Genomic DNA, 22,680 nt, shown 5'->3' with positions numbered 1-22,680 from the left:
TGGTCCTTCCAGCAAACATCAGGGAAGTTAAAATCACCCACAACAACCAGGGCCTGTGACTGTGAGGCCACTCTCAGCTGCCCATAGAAGGCCTCATCAACTTCCTCAGACTGATCTGGTGGCCTGTAATAGATGCCCACAACAGTGTCGCCCCTGCCAGCCTGCCCCTTAATTCTGACCCATACACTCTCAACTTGCTCGTCATCTGCTCCTGGGCAGAATTTAGTACATTGTAGTTGCTCTCTCACACAAAGAGCAACTCCACCACCACGCCCGGCTGGCCTGTCTTTCCTGAAAAGGGCATAGCCATCCACGACCACATTCCAGTCATGTGAACTGTCCCACCATGTTTCCGTAATTGCCGCCAGATCATAATCTCCCGACCGAACACAGGATTCTAACTCCTCCTGCTTATTCCCCATGCTGCGCGCATTGGTGTACAGGCATTTCAGGGAGCGGGCAGAGCACACCAATTTCTCCCTAGGGGCATAGGAGGCCACCCGGTCCTCATCAGTTTTAGAATGCTGCCCCACTGGGACAAGCCCAGCTACAACCCCATCCCCCTTTGAGCCTAGTTTAAAGCTTTCCAGATGAGCCCAGCTAATTCCTGCCCCAGCATCCTTTTGCCCCTGCGAGATAAACCTTTCCCGCGTAACACTGTCCGGACTGGAGTCTTATAAAACCAACCATTATCAAAAGATCCAAAGCCCTGCCTGTAGCACCAGTCTTGGAGCCAACCATTTAGAGACTGAATTTTCCTATTCCATCCGACATCGTCACTTGAGGATGGAAGGAGTGAAGAGAAGATCACTTGAGCCCCTGAGTCTTTCACTATCCTTCCCAAGACCTTGAAATCGTTCTTCATTCCCCTCAGACTACGGGAAGCAGCTTCTTCCCCATCTGTCTGGAAGACCAGCAGTGGATAGTAGTCTGTTGGGTGCACCAGTTTGGGGAGCTCTCTAGCGATAGGTACTTTAAGAGTGAAAGTTTTATAAACCACCTCAGGGAACCATTTTGTAGTATAAAACCAGCTTATTTCCTAACTTGAGGTAATTGGTAACTGTCTTTTAATTTAGTGTCACCCACACAACTGCTGATTGTATTTCTATTCAGAAATGCTAAGCTAAAGTTGCATTTGCTCTTAGCTCTTGATAGTTCCTATGGGATAAAATTATTTTCCAGAGAAACTATAAGCCAGTTATGTCAATGAGATTAAAAATACTGGAGAACTGAGTCAAGCAGCATATTCCTGAGTCACAGCCCTTGTTGAGAAGAACAGATTTCAAACATATGTTAAATATACTTTATAGTCTTTGATTCTTCTGTCTGTAACTTCAAATACATTTAAGCCTTTTTTTGTTTTCTAAATTTTTCTCTCTTCAACTCTTGCTGAATCAAACGAAATCTGCGCATGGTGTGAGAATTGCTAATTGGGCTTTCTAATTACCATAAAATTTGTCAGTGCTTTATAAAGAGTGTTGCTGTTGTGTGCTGCAGTGATAGTGTAATTAAAGCATATGCAAAATATATAAATAGCCAACTCTTTTTGCATGTACTATTCCTATCTGTGGGTCAGCTCTTGGCTTCAGGGATAGGGTCATTCTGGCATTAATGGGGAGCAGGGGGGCAGGAAGGCTGAGTGCCTGGTTCTTCATGCACCATTCCTGCCAGTGTAAGCAGCTCTGGTGATGCAGCCTGATGCTGGGTGCTGCTTTGGAAGCAGTTCCTCAGCTTTGGAGGGAGTTAATGAGTAAATCTTTCTTCACGCAGGAAGGGTATGAAAGAAAGTGTCTCAGAGCTGATTTTATTTGCTGCTAAAACAAAGTTAAAGAGCAGAACTCTGCAATTGATTGAATTTATCTTAGTTTCCTACCCTAGCCTCAACATCTTACGTTTTTCATGACTCAGACTGCATGGGAAAGGTGATATGCAAATATTTTTTTCATAAAATGAGCACTGTTAATACGGAATATTTTAGATTTTATTTTTATGGTTAAATATGTTTTGCATTTTATGTGGTCTGTATTTTGAAAAATATTGAAGACCTGTATTGTACATTGACTTTGTTACTGTCCTGGAGATATATATTTCGCAATGGCTCAGCCTGGAAAATAACAGATTATGAATTTTATGAACTCCTTTCTCAGAAATAGCACTTCAGATCTGTGGTTTTCTTCTAGTGTGACATTAATACTGTTTGTGGCACAGCAGGACTGTCAAGAGAATTTAAATATTAGATTATATGAATCATCATAAAAACAGTGGTAACATTATTTTCCATGACTACTGGTCCATGATGTAACTCTGGATGAGTTCTTGCTTTATTACTGAGAACACAAATTCAGTGGGTTGGGAAAGAAGTTCTCTGATACTCCTTGATGTGGTTTTTTTTTGTTGTTTTTTTTTTTTTTGATAGAGTAAGCCTTCTAGCTGTTTAATTTTATTTAAGTATTTTGGAGTAATTTAGTAAATGAAAGTAATGGCACAAAAACCTGAAAAAGCCCTCTTTGAAGAAGAGAGTGGGAATACTAGTTATTTATTACAACACATTACAAAACACTTTGCAGAGAGGATGGACTTGGCCAGAAAAGTTGCTTGTGTTCATTTCTCTCAGATTGCCAAAAAGGGAGTCATTAGAATCACTAATTAGTTGTCAAGTTTAATGAAATATTCTGAACCTAGAGTTTGAAGGCACTTATAAACCACTAGGAATATACAAAGTCTCTGATTTTGCCTTATAATTCTCTAAACAATTATTAATTGGCTCTAATATTTCAGCTTCCCTGCATCACTAGCTTATTGGGTTGAAATGCTACCTGTTTTGCTTTGGCTTTCTTGTGATCTGAAGATTCAATTATGGTTAACTTCAATGAAGTAACTACATTAATTTTTTGGCTCTTTATGAAGGAGTGAAATTATTTTGGTGGCTAACAAAAATGTTAGTTAGTGTTGCTTTTCACTACACAGTCCTGAAGATTTGGGATAAAATATTTCTGGGGGTAATTAAAAGGATAAAGTCTATGATGTTTTGATTTGACCAAAAGGGAATGCTGTGGAGGCTCTTCCTAATTACTGGGGAAATATTTTACTTATTTTTTATTTATCTTCTTCTAAACCACTTAGATGGTTTGGAGACAAGTTTTTTTATTCTGAAGAGAAGGCTCAGAGAATTTTGTTACTGAGTAAATGTCCCAATACTCTCTTGTGGTGTGCCACAGGCTTTTGCCTGGAAGGAATAAGGGAAAGCATTAGTAAAAGTCCAGCCTCCTGGTGTGAGGCAAAGGGGTCTCTTTCAATACGTGCTGTGCACAATGCATGATCCATGCTGTAGGACTTTTGGGCAGATGGAACAGCTGTAGGCAACAGAAAAGGGCTTGGGTTGAGATATGCATTTGAATCTTCTTTTGCTGTTGAGTACAGGATTAACGCTCCATGCACCATTATGTGTAGCACGCAAGCCTCTTCCCTGGGTCTCCTTGCCCCACACCAGGTTCTTGAGTGTGCAGGGGCTTCTGGTTTTGGTCTCTTTAGGTTGTCTGTAATTCATGTGGATTTCAAATGTGCCTCCTTGGTATCCTGGGGCTCTGGTTCTCTGCACTCTGGATCAATACTGCACCTCCAACATTTCCATGTGCCCTATGGAAACTCTGATATGTATTCATTGCTCAGGAATGTATGGTGTCAAAAGGAAAAGCTGAAGAAGGTTGCAATGATTTTTTATGGGGTATTTTTTTTTCTTTAGGCAGCACTAGTGGTAATAAATTTCCTCTATGTTGTATCCCAGTTCTCTGATCAGAATATCTCAAGTTGGAAGGGACCCATAAGGATCATTGACTCTAACTCCTTGCTCGACTACCTGAAATTAAATCATATGACTAAGAGCATCTTCCAGAAGCTACTTGAACCTCTGACAGGCAAAAGGAGCCTAAGATTGTTCCTCTCATCCTTTTTCCCAAAGACACAGCTTCTTATCTGGACCAGAGACTCTTCCATCTGTCGTTTGCAGTCAGCTTCCTTGAATATGACCAGCAGGTCTAGCAGGCAGCAGTCCTCAGCAGATGATGCTTCTTTCTATTCCCCCCTCCCCTTCTGCTCTCTGATTTGAGCTCTGCTTCTGTGATTATGCTTTAGATTTAAAAAATACAATGATGTTTTTCCTCTGTTGGGTTTCAACATTCCTTCTCAAGACAGAAATTGCTTCATTGCCTTGTAGTTAATGTTTAGTTCTCTAAGAGCTTGACTTATTCATGAGAGACTGTTTTGTACTCTCTTTCACAGCAGAATTTTCTATTTCCAGATCACTCTGGGTCATTTGCTTGCCACATTATACCAGAGGTCTTAATCCAAAAAGATTTCTTGATAAAAATTTTCTTGAGACTCATATCTCTGTACAGTGTTCCTTTTCTGATGGTATGGAGTGTTTTGGCAACACTTCATTGAGTTTAGAATAAAAAAGCTTCTGGCCAGCTCTTTGCTAGAGGACAAGGGTTTTGCAAGTACTATAGCTGATGTTTTATGATCTTGTGTACGGCCAATGTCAGAAATTCATCAGTAACTGTATAGTTAGATACTATCTAACACCGGAGTCATGCCAGTGTTACTCCAATGAGAGCTTCTTGTTATACAAAGTTACACCAGCACAGACCTGCAGTGAGGAACTAATGTACTCTTACATAACCTTTGCAGCGTGAGGCTGTTGGCAACAGGAAAAAGATTTATTTTTATTTTGGAAGTGCCTTTTTGTGCACTGCTTGGATTCTGTTGCAATGGTAGATGTTTTCACTCATGGGTCTTTTCTTAAGCCACATTATTACTGAGAAAGGAAAGCCTGACCTGAGTTTGTATGCAGTCATTTAGAGGGAACCTCCACTGCTGGGGGAAGAAGGGAAAATAAAATAGATCTTCCCTAGTTTCTGGTGCAGTGCTTGTTACTGTTTTATGGAAGGAATGGAAAATCTGGATGTTACAGTCTTCTTCTTTCATGGATTGCAGACCTCAAAAGTAGCATATGTACTTTGCTTGTTGAGCAAGGTCAGACAAATATCATGCAATCTAGTCATGACTAATGAAGATACTGGATATGTGGATAGTGTATTTGGGCTCCTGAATCTGAAATTAGCTCAGGCCTTGTGATCAGGGCAGGAGGTGCTCTGAGCTTGTAGCTGAGCTCTGGCACATGCTGTGTTGGGTAGCACCATGGTGGTCAGCACCAAAAGCCAACAGTGTGCAGGGCCCTCACCTTGTGATTTTAAAAATTTTCCCTAGTGTCTGGAGCTGGGGTTTGGTCTAACGCTTAGCAGTGTTTTGGGGCTTGCATTTGGCCTCCTAAGCTGCCTGCCAATGTCTGCCTGCACACTCCTGCACCCATGGGCAGTAGTACTGCACAGACTGGACAACTACAGCAGTACCCTGGGCATTTTATTAAGGCCATTTTCAATCTGAAATAACGTTTTGACTTCACACCAATGCATGTGTTGGCTATTTTGTTCTCATCCTTATAAAGGTAACCATGTTTGATTTATTTCCTCAGACCATGTGCGATGTGTCAATAGTGAATGCCACTTTCAGCCTTTTTTTCCAGGTGATACACTGACTTAGTAGAGAATTGCTAACTTTGGGTTACTATTGCAGTGGGCAGTATAACTCATCAGTTGTTACACCTGTCTCAGACAGATTTGTGTGTGAAGGTGTGGGTAATGTATCTTGGTCGGTCTACAATTTAATAGTTAACGTTGTGATTGTTTTCAGTGACTGCTTATGATTTTCTCTAATATTAATGTTTTTTGTGTGAAACACTGACACTCATTTACCACCTAGTTTTCCAAAGTATTTTCCATTTTCATTCAGGGCTTTCCAAAACTTTGGCGTTTTTGCCTCATATATGTCACATCTAAATTTTTTCCAAGTAATATGGGGATATATTGAAATTAGAGTATCTCTCAAAACCAGTGATTGTTTTCCATGTAATATAGCCAACGATTTCAAAAGGAACACTCCCCCCCCCTTTTTTTTTTTCCTGAAAAACAAACCACCCCAAAACACCCCACACCAAACCAGTATTATTCCTACTACTTTGCACTATAAACTTCACAAAAGTAAACTTTCAGAATTTGTTTTGATTTCATTGCAATATGTTGAAATGGATATGTCAGCAGCAGCATTTTTCTTCCTAGATTTGAAGCTCAGTAGTTTTCCATAGAAAAAGCATATTCCCGAGTGAATGGAAATTCATGCTGAGCTACTTCATGTTGGCTAACTTTGCATGTCACCTCTGATGTTTCTGTTGGCTGGCAAAAATGGCTGGTATTTTCTGTTTATCAGTTCTTTTGACTCTTTCTCTGCAAAGCAACTAATAGTCTGCAGGTGGAAGACTTCAAGTATTTAAAGGAAAATATGGCTGATTACATTGAAAGCAAGCCTCTAATCACACTGCTGAAATGTTGTTTTTACATCAGTCACAGTATCTTAATTGTTTGACTTGTGTGATGATTTTGAGAAATATTTTTATACCTTTGAGAAGGCTGATATGTGTGGATCATTTACTCTTTTAATGTGAGCACAAATGTGTTGCATATTTTTTTTATCCTGATAGTTTTATGGAGCAAAAAATACATTATACAATCTTGCTTGGTTTTAGACTCAACATGAAAAATGCTAGATGTCTTTCAGAGGAAGCTCTGAGAAGTCTGCTGCTTACATTTCCAGCTTGGTCTAGAGACTATACAAAACTGCCAGCAGGAAAAACAACATCCTGACTGAAATTCAGACCATAGTTTTATTTGTCCTGTCTTGTGACTATGAATTCTTCCCTCACCAAAAGAATCTAAGATAAACTTGTACCTAAGCCCTTACAATTGATAGCTTTCGTCCTTTACCATTTGCAGATTAAGGTGTAATGCAGTGAACACAGATACAGAATCTCATTAAAACTGCATGCTGCAGATGTCTTCTCATGGATAAATATATTTCCAGTAAAATCCTCAATGTGCCAAAATACTGTATTTTTTTTCCACACTGCCCACTTAAGAAAATAAAATCAGTGACTGCTTCACCATTCGCCCTGAAGAGAAGCAATTGATAGAGGTTTTCAGGGGAGTAGCCAGAATGCTCTTCTGTCCCCGGGCTGTGTTTTGAATTCTCTATATCGTATTTCTTCTAAATTCTTTGATGCAGAAAGTTTAGTGTTTTTGTTTTTAATCACAATTCTCTATAAAAAAGCACTTAAATTTTCTCATCTGTTCAAACAACTGTATCCCTGCACAGTCCAAAGCATCTCATGGGAATTGTTTGCATCATGGTTTCTTGTTTTTCTTGTGTGTTTTATTTTAAGAGGCCTGTTCAGAAGAGCAAGGACTGCCCTGAAAGGTGGTAACAGGGTTTTAAATAAGCTGTGTATAACTTAAATGGTAAACTGGAAAATTTTCTGGAAGGTTATTTTTTGAGAATATTTTCAGCTCACAGCCTGGTCTCATCTGAGCACCTAGAAAGACCATAGAAGATTTTATGAGACTTGTAAAAGTATAATATGGCTATGTTGGGAAAACAGATGGCGCAAGTACAGTGTGGGTGGACTCTTGGATAATACCCATCTAAAGCAGACAGTCTCAGGTGTCACAAAACCCTAGAGAAAATACAGCGCAGTTTTGCAGTGATGCTTTGGGCTGCAGGTAGGAGGTAAATGTCCACCAGGCTCTTGCCAAAGCTGGGATGAAGTCAAGGAAGGGCTGCATGAGCCAGGGGTGCAGCAAGTGGATGGACTCCAAGCATGCAAGCTCCAGGATGGGAGGAGGCACCCTTGTTCTGCAATTTCATATGTGATGGACAGCTTGTTTAGTCTCCCTTCAGTGGAGCTGAAAGGTGTGAGGCAGGTTAATGAAAATATTATGAAGTGGTCACCAAGAAAATATGGATTTCTTGCAAATGGTATGTCAACATCCCACTTTGTTATCTCTTTTTGAAATTTCCATTTTTTTTCTTTTTTGAACGTGTTTGCTCAGATCAATGCCAAAAAAAGCTTCATCTTCAAATACACTTTAAAAGCAGCAATGCATTTCTTTTATTACATATTTATGGAGGGCATCACTGGCTTGATTTACATGGATTTCCATTCTTAAGATTTCTGTTCTATTTGTATACTTGTCTATTGCAGTCCGGTAGCTAAAATTGCTGTATCACATAGGCAAAAGGACAGTTTTGGATTAGCTAATTCATGTTACATGAACTCACATCAGTGTGGCTGTGGAGACCCATATAAGATATAAAGAAGTTAGAAGCTGAAAGGAACCAATGCTGAGCTCTGGCATCACTGTGGCAAAGTAAGAAGTGCCTGGATTTGAGCTAACAGGCTTAAAAAATAACTTGGCTTTATCTACGTGCTCTATTACAGTTGCTGCAGTGACCACAGCAGCAGATGTGTTTGCATGTTCCCAGGAAAGTTATGCTAGAAATAATTTAAAATAATCAAGTTATAACCTTTTTTTTTTTTCTTTTTTTTTTTTTCTTTTGTATGTTTCTGTATAAATTGTCTTTTGGTATTTTTCTGTATAAATTGACTGTGTCAGACTGTGTCAGACTATAAATATTTTCATATTTTCATATAGAGTGAAATACCAAACATGTACCAGTAACATAATTTACTCGGCTTTACAGAATGAAATTTGAAAGCAGCACCCTGATAACACTTGACAGAGTGGCAAAGTTTCTTTTGGAGTAAGCTAATTACTTCTATGTGGTTTATTAGCAGAAATCTCTCCCAGTTCAATTTTAAATTGGCCAAATGACTATTAACTTCTTTATTACTTGTTCATCAGGCTGAGATATTTGTGCTTTTATCTTAAAGTGAATACCTCTAGTTATACAATATCCACAGCTATATAAAAAAATTTTAATGAGAAGGATGCCATTTTTGCTTAGTATTAGGACAGACTTTTGAGACTGTGTTCAGTACCTCTGCTGTTTTCTGTCATCTAGAATGCTACAGCAACACCCCTTAGGTCCAGCTTTACCTCCATGGTTTGCATGAGCACCTCAGCTGGTCACAGGCTGTTGCTTGGGGCTCTTCTCCCTCTCTGCTTCAAATAAGGATGTTCAGGAAAATTTTAGTTTCTCATGAGGAGATTGCTTTTTTTTGGTTTTGTTTTTTTGCTACTCAATAATGAGATGATCCGAAATTCCACTAGTTGTTTTTGACTGTGAGAGAGCTTTGGGCTCCTTCTACAGTCTCCCTTTCATATTGTGACATAGAGCATAAAGACAGATTTATCCATGTATGTCTGTCTTCAGCTTCTTGTTCTGTGCATTATGTTGTTAAATCTTGTTGGTCGGGACAAAACTTTCTTGGCATAGAGAATCTTTCACACGTACCTGCTGCCAAGGAACGAATGATTTTGTTAAGGGCTGAGGCGGGTCCCTTGTTGTTTTTGCATAATTTGAGATGACATTTCTGAACATTGATCAGTTCTGGCATTTGTTATACTATTGTTCCTTGCGGTAAATTTCAGTATTTAGACATATATCGATACCTTCAATGTACTTCCGCCTTTTTCTTCTGTATGTTGAAGTGAAGATAATGTTTCAGCTTTCAGTGAAGCCTTAAGTACTTGTTTAATTGCTCAAACCATATTTTACTGTAACATTGTTTCTAATATAGTTAACATTATTGTGGTTAGCTGAAGTTCAAATTCCATTAAGAACAACCGCAAGTTCATGCCTAAGGCACTATTTTAACCCCTCAAGAGATCAGTATATAAATTTCTACCTTAAGCATAATCTTGATAGCCAAAAACTGTGCAACTTTGTCTCTTTTTCCGTTACCTTCAGAGAATACAGAAAATGGTGCAGAATGAGACCCATTAGTGGGTAATTTTCCTGTTAAATCATGCATAAACGCCAGTAATACTAATGGACCACATAAGAAGGTATTAAATGGCAAACAGTGTATATATGTCACTACTGGGATCAATGTCTTATTCTGCCTGACCATTGTTTATCAGGGAGGATCAAGGTGATGTGGGGGGAGGAAGGATGGTTTGCTTCTTCTGTTGGTTTTATTTTGAACCAGTTGGAAAATGCAGGAAATACAAATTTCAGAGACAAGGCTTTGAGGGGTTGTGGTTCCTGGTTCCCAGAGACTGAGCTCCATTTGATGTGTGTTTCTGCTGGGAAACAGTCACTAGTGTGAGAAACATAAGGAAAAAATTATGAATATGACTATTTTTAGGCAATTTCCTATCCAGATTGATGTAATATTTTGTCTAGTTTTCTCAAGAACTAAAAATAATCTCACCATGACATGGTTCTCCCCCAGCAAAGAGTCTTTCTGAACTGTTACAAACCCAAGCCTTATAACCTACTAAAGTTTTTAATGTGGTATCTAAAACTAAGGCAACAAAACAGGTTCTCGTTAAAAAATAGACATATGATGTCACAGCTGGGCAAGAATGTCAGATATATATGTCTTCAGACATGCTCATGTCAATCGTAGGCTGTTAAATCACACTTGATACCAAAAGATGCCACACCGATCTCCCCAAAGTCACTAAATTAACAAGAATCATCTTAGTATCTGACCACACACCTAGAGAATAAGCGCACCTCCCTGAGACTGGCTGACGAGTGGTGATGATTTACCCATGCACAGTATTCTCTGAATTTCTCCCAATGCAATTGCAAGAAATGTTTAGTATTTGCTATCAATTATTATATTTCTGTCTTAGAAAGGAAATGCAGATGCAAACTTAAATCAGGCCATAGATTGCCCTAGACAAGCAATGAAAATTATACGCCAAGTACGACTTCAAAGCCACCGCGGATGACGAGCTGAGCTTCAAACGGGGGGATATCCTTAAAGTTTTGAATGAAGAATGCGATCAGAATTGGTACAAGGCAGAACTCAATGGAAAAGACGGCTTCATTCTCAAGAACTACATAGAAATGAAACCACATCCGTGTTTTTTTGGAAAGGTGCCACACAGATAGCTTGCAAATAAATATAAAATAACTGGAGGTGGATGCCACTGAAGGTGTCAACACTTTCAGCTGAGCCTGCGTGAAGGGATCCATAAACCCAGGGTTAGTTACAGGCTGCTTTGCAGGAGTGTCGAGGTATCAGCTCCACTGGCTGGGGTCAGAGCTGCCAGTTCCCATCACTCTTAACATCTGCCCAGCTGGGGTAAGCGCCTGTGTGTACATCTCCTCCCCTGGGCCAGGGCCCCTGAAACAGTGATTTGAGTTAGCCCTGCAGTCTGCCTAGCTTTAAAAGCTTAATTCTTGGTGCATTTAATGCAATGAATCTTTTCCACAATGGAGAGAGTGTTCATCTAATGCTTTTTATAAAGAATGCCAAGTGCTTTAGTGAATTTTGGAATGTTGTTTGAGGGAGGATAACACAGTCTGTGTTAGACTACGTTGCAGTTCTCCAGTGGCACAGAAGGCATAACAGAAGAGTTTCACCTGATTTCTGAAAGGAGTATTAAACAGCTGGCAGAAATTTATTTGTTCAGCTCAAAATCATTATGTTCATAAGATTAACGAATTAAAGGACAGGGCTAGAAAAAAAGGATTCCTGCCTCAGAAATCTGGTCTCTGGGCAAAATGAAATGGCAGTTTGTACTGTTTTGTTGTTGTTGGGTGTGTGTTTTCATTTTTTTTTTAATACAGTTTTTCCATTTTTTCTCCATTGTGATATTCTAGATTAATTGCCCTTTCACTGTGAACTGAATTTTTGTTGGAGATTATACCCTTATTAATGTGACAGCCATAGTATTCTTAAAAACATTCAACCTTCAGCTCCTTTGGGCAAACTATGAGAAACAGCTTGATAACAAGCTATTGAAAATTTTAAGCTTTTCGCAGAAATATAAAATGAAGGGTACTTATTGTTAGCTATTCCACAAAACCAAGGTGGAATGTTTGTGAGATTCCTTTCTTTGAAGATTACAGGGTTAAACATTGTCATGTGAAAGTATTTGTTTACTTATTTTTTCCACAATATTAAATGTGGTAATTGACAAAAGAAACAAGCATGAGAAGGTAAATGTTTATATTTTTCAAAAAGCAAAATCAGAACGCATTAAAATATTGTAGTATATATTAGTATTTTGTGTAGAATGTAATAAGCAGATTAAGAACAAAGAATTAAGCGAAAGTAAATTAACAGCTGTAGGTATAATAAATAAATAAAAAGCCCCTCAACTTACAGACCTGAATTCTGTCATACCTAGAATTGCCAAAACATCTGTTACCATATTTTTGCCTCTGCAACTGAAAAATCAGTGCTAAGCAAGGACACCGACCACCTGCTGTCATTGACAATGAGGTGCCTCCACTCTGGATCCCAGGAAGAATTCAGTAATTAATTTGGCAATATTATAATTTTATCTTGCATTTTTGAGTAACAGGCTGGACACCTGCTGAGATCATAAAGATTTATTTTTTCTCAAGTTTTCCAAGGAAAACCTTTGTTTTTGGAAGAGCCAACCTTTCACGAAGGAGTCCAATAGGCACTTCTGGCAAGCCCTTTGCATGGAGATTCTTGTAGTGAGCAAGCTCAGGTTAAATTCTTTCTTAGAAAATCCAGATAAAAGTGTTTGCCAAATCACTGAGATGGGGAAAAAGATCCTTGAGATAGTATTGTCTAGTAGCTTTAGAGTATAGAATATTGTGTGTATGTGTAGTATTTTTTTTTTAATGGTTGCTCCTCTTTAATTACTTTCTTTGACTATTTTCTTGATCTGAAAACGAGGCAAATAGTATTATGGTTCATGATATCCCTATTTTCTCTTTCTCAGTACTACCTTGGGTTATTGGTGGGGTTTTTTGTATGCCACGTTTACTGTAAATCTCACTCTTGGGCTGAGACAGATTCAAGTTGGCTGAATAACAATAACCAAGCCATAAAATTAATGAGCTATAAATTTGGGATGCAAGAAAAAAAAAATAACAATTTATCTGAGGACTTTAAAATATATATGTAATAATTATAAGATAAGGAAAAACGTATACTTATATGTATGTTGTCTTGGCTTGTCCTCAGACAATATATTGATTTACCAATTTTGGTAAAACTTGGTTCTAAAATACCATCAAGGCATGGATGGATGATCCCGAGAAACACAAGTGCTGGAACTGAACAATAAATAATTCATGGGATAGTTTCCTTTGTCATTTTGTGATCCTTTTCTGTTGCTTTTTGAGGCTTTCAGTGTCTTGTTAGGTGTATTTCTCACATAAATACAGGACTAATGGAAAAATCAAAAGAGTGGCAGTGATGGGATGGGAGAGTCTTTTGCATGGAGATAGATCTAACTGCTGGATGAAGTTATAGCCGTAGGTGGTACTTTTGCAAAAAGAACACATGGAAAACAAACTGTTTACCAAAAAATGTTTCTATAATTGGTATAAACATGTTGCATATATTCACCAACATGTCTGTGTTTGCATAAAAATGCAATTAAGGCTCAGAATGTGAATGTGTAAAGGTCAAATTCAGAAGATGTAAGCTTCCAATCTCTTGCATCAGGGATATGTACAAGACTATCACTAGGTATCAGTGAAAAATAAGTAAAACTTGATTGTATTAGGTCAGTTAGAGAGATTAATGACTCCAGGACAACTGCAAAGGTCTCAAGATGTCAATATTTATTACTATTTTTTTAAACAATGAGAACAGGGAAAAAAAACCAAACACAACACCAAACTATAAAAAACAATACTGATGCAGCTCAAATACTTTTATTTGTCTGTTTAGAAGGAAAGGCGTTGTGATAATACTTAAAAATGTGGCAAGTGACCATCTGCATCATTCTGAATGTAGATTTAGACATTTGTGATATTCTGGGAGATCCAGTATTAGTTTTGCTTTGTTGTTAAGGTTGGCATTAGCATCAGAGCTTTGTGACAACATGATGTCCTTCATCACTTGGTATTTGTCCCTATTATTTAGAAAATCTGAGATTTGTTTGCCATTCATCATGATTGTTGATGTACCACAGAGATGACCCTGCTATTCGCCCTATATGGTTTATCTGCACTGATCAGAAGCACAATGCTTTCGCAAATGTTATACAGTTAGAAGAATGTTACCTTGTGCCTGAAGGTCTTTCCAAGCCCTGACGTACCAAAAAGGCGCTGGTGATCTTTTGAGATAATATTTGCTTCAGCAGCCATGAAGTCTATTAAAATTATCCTTTTTTATTGACAATGTGATGACCTGCCAGATGTTGTCAATTGTAGAACAGAATGTAGAATGTGAAAATGTAGAATTGTGGGGTACGTTTCCTTTGTGTTCCTTTTTTTTTCTCTGCTTGTAAGAGCTGATTAGTCCCAGATGCAGAAAGAAGAAGAGAGCAGCACGTAGTGCATTAAGGAAAGTTTTGTCATTCTTCAGAGTGGGCAATGATTTGCTTTGAACCCTTCCTGAGGCGGGGTGGGCAGTGACAGCATTGAAACACTGAGCCCTTCACCTTTCCGGAGGGAATACTGGTGGTGCTGTCATTTAGTCTGCAATACAGAGATTTGGTGCTGGTGATATGGGTGTTTGCTCTCGGGATGAGTCTCCGGTGTGCATGGTGGCAGATTCCAGAAAGTGGTTTCTTTCAACACTTTCCAAAGCACTATTGTAAAAGGTGACATAGATAGATATTTAGGAGCCAAAATCTCAATGGTAGATCAGTAGTTCTGAACACCTAGCTCACTTCTACTAAAATTTTATACTGAGCTGGTGTGAAGCTCTTTGATCTTAAAGGTACTCGTCACTTGCATAATTTTCTGTCCTAAAGTGATTTATATCCTCCAGCGATGCAAAACTCAATAAGAAATGTGTTTTATCACAACTGCAATGATGTAGCGTAGGCCCTACTAGTGATCATGATAGGTTTTAATGAAAAGTTAGGGAATAACTAAGCAGAGCAGAACTTCCACTTCACCAGTAAGGTTAAAAATAGAAACACCAAAAGGCAAGGAAAACATATATAAGAAACATATAAATGTATCTCTGTGTATGTGTGTGTGTATGTATAAAGAAATTATTTTTGTCCATTCAAATAGCTGCCAAAGATACTGTGCTGAAGTTCCAGAGTAGTAATTTTGGTCATTTTCTTGCAGATTCTGAGGAACTTACTTTGTTCTTCATTTGGCATTATGCTTTTAGCTGTTTTATTTCATGTTATTGAAAGACTTGCTTTATCTTAATGTCTGTTTGAATGTCATCTTTGTACCTTTTCAGAAGTGTGCATTCTACATTGTATATATTTTCTCAGATGTGAGGTACCTAAAATATTGCTGAAAACCAAGCTTTGCACTGTCAACAACAAAATATTCCTGAGAGTTTACCAGATTTTGGAAGAGCAGTAGTTTGATTGACCTTGTTCATAAATTATTTGCCACATAATAAATGATTTTATTTTTAATCAGTGCCTTTAAAAAACAAGTGGAGGAATGTAATTGGTGTTCTTCATAGTAATAACGTTTTGACAGTAAAAAAGACAAGAAGTACCCGTTAAAGCATTTTTGCCTTTTATTGCACTTAGAGTGCCTGTCCAGATGTGATACTGATCACAGATCACAGCGATTTCAATCTTGCAACCAAATTTATTCTAAAAAATAAAAACAACAACTTTTTTTTTTCAATAAGTTTTTGAAAGCTTTGAAACTCTTGGGAATCAATTTGCATGAGTATTGAATGTGTATAAACTAATTAAACATGTATAATATTCATGTTAATGAGGCAAAACATTCACAATAGATTTTGCATTTGTTACTTTGACAAAGCAGCCACTGCTTCGACTTGTATTGCCCCCTCTGAAGCATGGCAAAACTTTCCTTAATGCAGCGTATGCTGCTCTCTTCTTCCTTCAACATCTGGGACTAATCAGATGTTACAAACAGAAACAAAAATCTAATAATGCAAAGGAAATATAAGCTACTGTTCTGTTATGACAGTTCATAATGTTTCAGCCAGGTGGTCACTTTAAAGCCAAAATAAAAAAATGCAAGTAGAGTCTTGTTTTCTTTTCTCTGAATTGTTCCCTGTTTACTTCTCTGAGTGTGTCTGGTTATTTTTCTGTTATATCAGCTGTCATTTACCTTAAGGTCTGTGGCAAAAGAAGAAAAACTGAACTCTGGAAAAGCTTTTTCTGCAGTTTGCCTATTACATTTTGAGCCATGCTTTAGGTACAATTGATCAAATAGTTTCAGAGTAAGCAATAATTATTTTGGTTACAAACTTTCCCCCTTTTTTTTCTTTTTTTCCCCAAAATGCATGCAGATTGCAGTATTTGCTTCTGTCTGCCTGCTCCACAAAGATGCTGCCTGTATTTCTGAATTTTGTGCTCACACAGAACTGAAACAGGTCTGCTGTGGATACCGAAAAGGTAATTGCAAACCCGTTTCTGACCTGATGATGTTGGGCAGTGAGGAGGTGATAAAAATGGGTGCCTGGCTTTCATGCTGTTATTACCATCCTTCAACTCCTACTAAGGAAACTTTAAAAAGGAAGGCCTTATTTTAGTTTGTAGGAGATGTTTTGAATGGTGACAGGCTTTTGAGAAGAACAGAAGCACATCAGAACAGAAAAAACATTGAATATATTGAATGAATAAAGCTCTCCTTCCCACAGGTTTTTTGCACAGATGTTCTTGGGACAGTGCCAGGAACCTACAGGTGCAGAAGGCCTTCCCCTAGTCCTCATTCCCTTCAAGCACTTCTCAAGTTCACACTTCCTTGAACCCTGGGTGTACACTGCTTTTTACTTCTTGCCAGGTGATTTATAAAGGTTTTCCCAGCCAACTAGAAAGTCTGTTACCTAAAATCCTTTAAAACAGGTTGTACTATCTGGTAAGGTACAGTCAGCTGAAGAAAAAAAATGCACATGTTATAGCCAGTCTCAGAACTATTACTGATTGTCATTGTTTTGCCCTGTAGAAGAAGGTGAAGTGGTTCTGTGACGTTGCTATAGTAGCTGTAGTTCTTCTTGAGTGTCATCCTGAGAGTTACAATGGCCATGAAGGCTACTCTGAAGACAGACAGTGATTAATGCAATATTCGTAGACTCACAGATCTGAAAGAAGCCTCAGGAGGTCATCTAATCCATACTTTTGCCTGAAGGCAAGGTAAACTCCACTAAAATATTCCTTACAGACATTTGTCTAACCTGAACTTTCCACCAGAGGTGGAGAGCAAGCAACATCCCTGGACGATTTACTCCAGCACTTAACTAATTTGTGTCTCTCTTCTTCAGCTACACAGTGCTTTTTGTCACCTGTCATAGTTCCCTAGCTTTTGTGATGTGTCTATTTGTGAGGCTTGAACTGAAGGTAAAATAGCGTAATCCAGACCTCTTGGTTTAGTTTAAAATATGCAAGTCAAGACAAAAAGCAAGCATACATTTCTTTTGCTTAAAGTTAACCAAATGAGCTCTGTTTGATTGGGGAATGGGTTAAATAGAACCACTTTGCTTCCAACTGCATTTCACCTACAGAACTATGAGCAAATTCTGCTTCTGAAGCATATCATGCTGAATAATTTAGGGACTCTGGGACTGTTTATTGTACATAAAGGTATTGCAGGCAATAATATATCACTAGTTTGCATAGAGGCTTTCTGTAATTTGGAATAGAATATCTACTGTATTCTAGCAGAAAATAATGTATGCTTGATGAAAATTATATCTCCAAGTGTTAGCGGCTTTGTCAAAATAACAAATCAAAAATCTAATGTGAAATTTGTGTTTCAATAAAATTAATGGAGTCCATCCCTAGGACTTGAGAAAGTAGTTTATGATTCTCCAACAGTGTAGTAGACTTAAATTAGCTGAATCAGTTTCCCAGAGAACATCTAGACAAGCAAAACAAGTCTGCATTGCAGCATCTGGTAGCTTGGAGTATGCTGGGCACGTCAGAGCCCAGGGGCACGGCAGCAGTTCTGCTCTGGTTACATGGGATGTGACTGCTGTACGCCTGCATGGCTTTGGGTACCTGCCCGCAGGGACAGCTGGTCTGCAGGTGATGCGAAGCCATGCAGGATTCAGCAACAGATCACGTTACCCTTGTCAAGTCCCACCAGGGTGGTGTGTCGAGCACAGCTTGCTGTAACATTAAATGGCTTCAGAGCATGTTGTCTTTTTAAACAAATATTCAGTTTAAAACTTTTTTATCTGTTGATAAGCAAATAATTATTTTTTTCTCTGTGCTTGTTGGTTATAAGAGTGTTATGCAAAAGTTTTTAGTAGTGGTTTGGAATATGAGCCAAGGTTTTTCATGAAGGAAGATCAGGACACATGTGGTTCATCCATCTGATGTGAAATATTAAGTGAAATGCCTACTGTACACCAGACAGGAAGAACATCTAATTTATTTATTTCACTGGGAATAATTCATTACCCAAAAGTTCCAATTTGTGCCTGTCAAAACTAAACTTCCATCTTGAGTTGGTTCTCCATTTGTGGCCCTTCTATTTCACTCGTGAATGCATGCTGGATTTGATCTTAAAACAGCTTTGTGCATGCTTTTCTATTTGATGCAATTGTGAGCCATTATTATTCTAATTAATACCATTACTGGTAAAATTATGTTGGTCCTGAAAGTTATTGCAAGTGCTAAGAATACTAAACTCAGTGCCACTGAAATATCTGAGTTCTAGTGACAATTTTAGATCTCTGATGGCTTCAGTGGTAAATATTAGAAACTAAAAGTGGATGCATCTGTATCCATACTTATTTTTAAGACAGTCCTTTATTTACTCCTGCAATTAACTGACTGGAAGCAATGCAATTGCACTGGTAAACTGGGTTTAGTACTTCTTTCTGTGTGATGCTACTCTAAATAAAAGTCTTCTAGTTAGCTCAGATGACAAACTATTATCTAGGATTGCCCTGCCAAATACTGTGTGAAAGTTGGTTTAGTAGCCTGCTGAAGAACGGCATTGGCTGCTTTGTTGTATCTCTATTAATTTAGAATAATATGCTGACTAAAACATTTTAGGCAGATCACATTTTAGTCCCTAACTTCCCAAGTAATTTTTCTTTTCTAAGTTCATTGAAACATTTCTGTAATGTTTAATTTTGAGGAATGGGATTCATGTGGGCAATTGGGGGTCACTAAACTAAGAGATTCCTCCAGAGTCCTAATCCTCTCTTGTGTTGGGTTATGGTACAAACTGGAACAGTTTGACAGGAGAGATCAGGAGAGATTAATTCTCTGTACTGGCAGTTTGGGGCAAACTGTCTGGACATGAACAGCCAATGTTTGTATTCATGCTCCAGTACAGACAGTTTGAACTGTGATTCCTGGTACCATTTGTGCACAAATTATGGGAATAGTAGGAGATTGAGAGACTGAAAAGGATAGGGAGAAGGTAAGAATCTCTTTGCTTACTCTTTCTTTTAAAATCACTGTATGAGACTATTTTTTTTTCCTTTAAACAAATCTGCAAATGGAAATGTTTTATTTTGGATAAAAATAGGTATGTTGATGCTTTTCACTTCTTTTTTTGTTAGTTTGTCACTGATGACTACTAACTGATGAAACTGAACAAGTGTGGTTTTAGTTTAGTTATACAAAGCCATACACAGATTGCTCTTAGGCCTGGCATTATATTAGCTAGACACATTCTGATTTCATGCATTAGCATTTGACAAAAATCGAACATCTTTAAAGAAAGCAATGTTATCCATTAAGAAGTATTACTGAACTGTTTGAATCTAGCTGGACAGATGTATTCTAACTAGAGCAAATGTTGAAAACATACCAGCTTCCAAACAAATTAGGAACATTGAGTCCTGATTTATTTCTGTCCCACAGTCTCATCTGCCCATCTCTGCTGTTTAGCCTCTGTAATTGCAGATACGACTGTCTTCCAAACATTGAACATGCAAGAATTTCTGCCTCTGTGCAAAACATCAGCAAATTAAAGCTGGCAGCAGGAGAGAATGAATTAAAATGTAAATCTGGCTGTGGCTGATATAAATCAAAGTATAAATCTCATACTCTTCTGAGGTAGTTGTATATGAAAAAAGGTTCACACAATTCTATTAATAAATGAATTTTTTTTTTTTTAAAGTCAATCTAGCTTTTATCACATCCAGAAAGGAAAATGAATACAAAAATATTTCTTTTTAGTTTTATGGTAATTCTAATTTTAATTTTAATCCAAGTTCTTATCAGTCAGTTCTGTAATTATTTCCAATTGTTCCAGACTCACAAAGGTTAAGTTATAAACTGTACTCCATAGAATATTCTAAACCCCAAAGTATTAACAAACTGCCAGAAGATCAAAATAGGCGCATATGAAAAGAGGTTTTCCATATAATTTGAATAAGTTTTATCATTATTTAATGCAAAAAAGTATTGCACACATGCTTGTGCAACCAACTGGTCATTTGCACATGCAGAAATCAAATTTAATGAATACATAGAGCAGAAATGCATATTGCGTTTTCCTGTTTGCAACTGTTACTGCTCGTATATGTATTTAATAACCATTGAATCCTAATTACCTGGGGTGCTTAGGTTAAAGAGCAATCATTGGGATTGATTCCACAGCTAGAATTACCAGATGGCTTTTTATGGTCACGCATATTTCTGAGCATTAATGTAATAAAAATTATAATGTAACATCTACTTTTTTTTTAATGAAATGCAAAATAAAGCAAGCAGTTACCAGCCCAAACCTCTGCCCTGGATTAATTAGGTTTGCAAATTTTCAGAGATCCTACAGCCTAATTTTGGAGACAGCTGGAAACAATGCCAAGCATGAGAGTGTCTTTACGATAAACAGTAAGAATAGGTCACTCATCTAAACACTTTGGTTTTCAGGGTCTTTGTTAAAGGTTTTGCCAAAAAAAAAAAAAAAAAAAATCAGTGTCTCTATAAATACAGGAAAGATAAATTACCTTGGCTCTTATCAGTGCTTTTACTTCTGACCTAATATTTCTGTCATTGTAATTAATTTTTTGCTTATGGGAAACTTTTCAAGATTCAGCCTTTCCAATTCTCTGCATTCTCTTTCTCAAGTTTGACATGAGACTGGTTCCCCTCTCCTCTTTTGTTTTTTTGGTTGTTTTCTTTTTTCAGTACATCTTCCCATCCCACTAGATCAATCCAGGTTTTGTCAGCCTTCTTGACAGCTGTGAACTGAGATACCCGTAACCTTTTCAGTATTTTAACAGGTTTTATTTCTCCTCTCCCCAAACATTTAATTGTTTCCAGGTGTAGGAGCAGTGTCATTTCTCCCTTTTTTACCTTGCCCTGATTCTGGTTATGATCCGACAAGTCAAAAGGCTTTTTTTTGCACAGACACTGGGTGGAACAAGGGGCTTTAGCAGGTGTCTTAGTGTCGGTAAATCCAAGAGCATCAGCAGATCCCTGCCAGATCCCTTCAGTTCTCTTAGAATGATTATTAAGGAAGCAACAATACTTTTTAAAATCTCTCTGTTTATGGCATTTTCAGACATTTTCAGTTTTGATCTCTCTTTGAACAGCAATTAGAAAGGAGTATTCAAGCTCATGTTCAATGTCCAGGGATTTAGCAAAGTCATCTAAAACCAGTTCAAAGTAAATAATATGAAGCTCCATTCAAATAGTGCTGATATATTTCTAATTTGTGTTTGTGTGAGTGATAGTAGGAAGGTACTTTATTATGCAGATGTTGCCTGTGTCTGTGTCCAAAATGCATTTACAAGACTGTTTTACTAGATTAATGACAGGTTTTCAGATTCTCAAAATTGTGTGGTTGTTTTTAATCTTACAATTGGGCAGCTTCTTCCTGCTAAGGAATATGTCTTGTTGACCTAAGCAATAACAAAAATAATATTCTGAAAACTGTGCACTGTGGAAACATATATAGAAACACAGATGACTGGATGATGCTTTGAGTTATGGGAACTAGGTGATTCTTATGATTCTTAAAATATTTCATGCCTTAGATGGCTGTGCTGCACAAAGAAATGAATTGTGCTGTGTATATCAATGCTATAATGACACTTTAAAATGGTGGCAAAGCTCCCGAGTTGGAAGGAGACTTGTCTTCTTATGCCTTATGGAAGAGCCAGGTGGTCTGCTTATATGTGAGAATTTTTGAGGTTATTTCCTTAAAATCTTTAATTGCTGAAGAAACACCTTAAGTAATAACATCTAAGATATGTCCTCCTGAGACCCTGAGGAGGCCAGCAGCTTCACAAGCAGGAGATGAAGCAGGTGAAGAGAATGCAACAAAAATGTAGGCGATAACAAGTTAATTTTAGGGTATCTGTACAGCAAAGCAGAACTTTCTGTTGCATAAGGCGAATCTAGCTTCAAATTTCCAAGGAGCTCCGTGGTGAGGAATCTCCTATCTAACGTCTTAACAACTTGCCAGCTTTCCAGGAAGACAGATATATGAGGTTGGAGATGAGGTTTGCTGAACACTTTGGCTGCTATGTGCATATCTCAGGCCTGTGGTTCTGGAGCAGGAGAACGGCACTGTTGTTGATGAAGTCCCATGTCACTCGCTACCTGAGAGATTGAGAAATAAGCTCAAGGGCAGCTACCGTGAATTTTGTTTGCAGGTTTTGCAGACTCTTACAATACAGCCAAGTAGAAAAGCCTGTCCAGATAGCTGACTGAGATCTGCAGGAATTCCTCAATATGTCTCTGAAATTCTTACCAATTCTTTCATATGTATGTAATGTTTTGTATGTAACTTCAT

General features: G+C 37.9%; 1 protein-coding gene across 14 annotated transcripts in view; it reads left to right on the top strand.

The window, feature by feature from the left end:
* FAM13C (family with sequence similarity 13 member C) overlaps nt 1–22,680 on the top strand; it is a 131,074-nt gene that overhangs the window by 42,745 nt on the left and 65,649 nt on the right. For 2 of the 14 annotated variants that reach the window (XM_065067815.1, XM_065067814.1), the window contains exon 1: nt 19,332–19,350. The exons of 11 other annotated variants lie outside the window; for them this stretch is intronic. The gene's annotated coding sequence lies outside the window, so the exon portion shown is untranslated. Of the gene's footprint in view, nt 1–7,652; nt 7,924–19,331; nt 19,351–22,680 lie in introns of those variants that run through there. One more of the 14 variants, XM_065067813.1, reaches the window with a different exon arrangement.

This window comes from Columba livia, chromosome 6 (assembly GCF_036013475.1).
Source record: "Columba livia isolate bColLiv1 breed racing homer chromosome 6, bColLiv1.pat.W.v2, whole genome shotgun sequence".
NCBI classification, from domain to species: domain Eukaryota; kingdom Metazoa; phylum Chordata; class Aves; order Columbiformes; family Columbidae; genus Columba; species Columba livia.
This window is presented reverse-complemented; position numbering and strand designations above follow the sequence as displayed.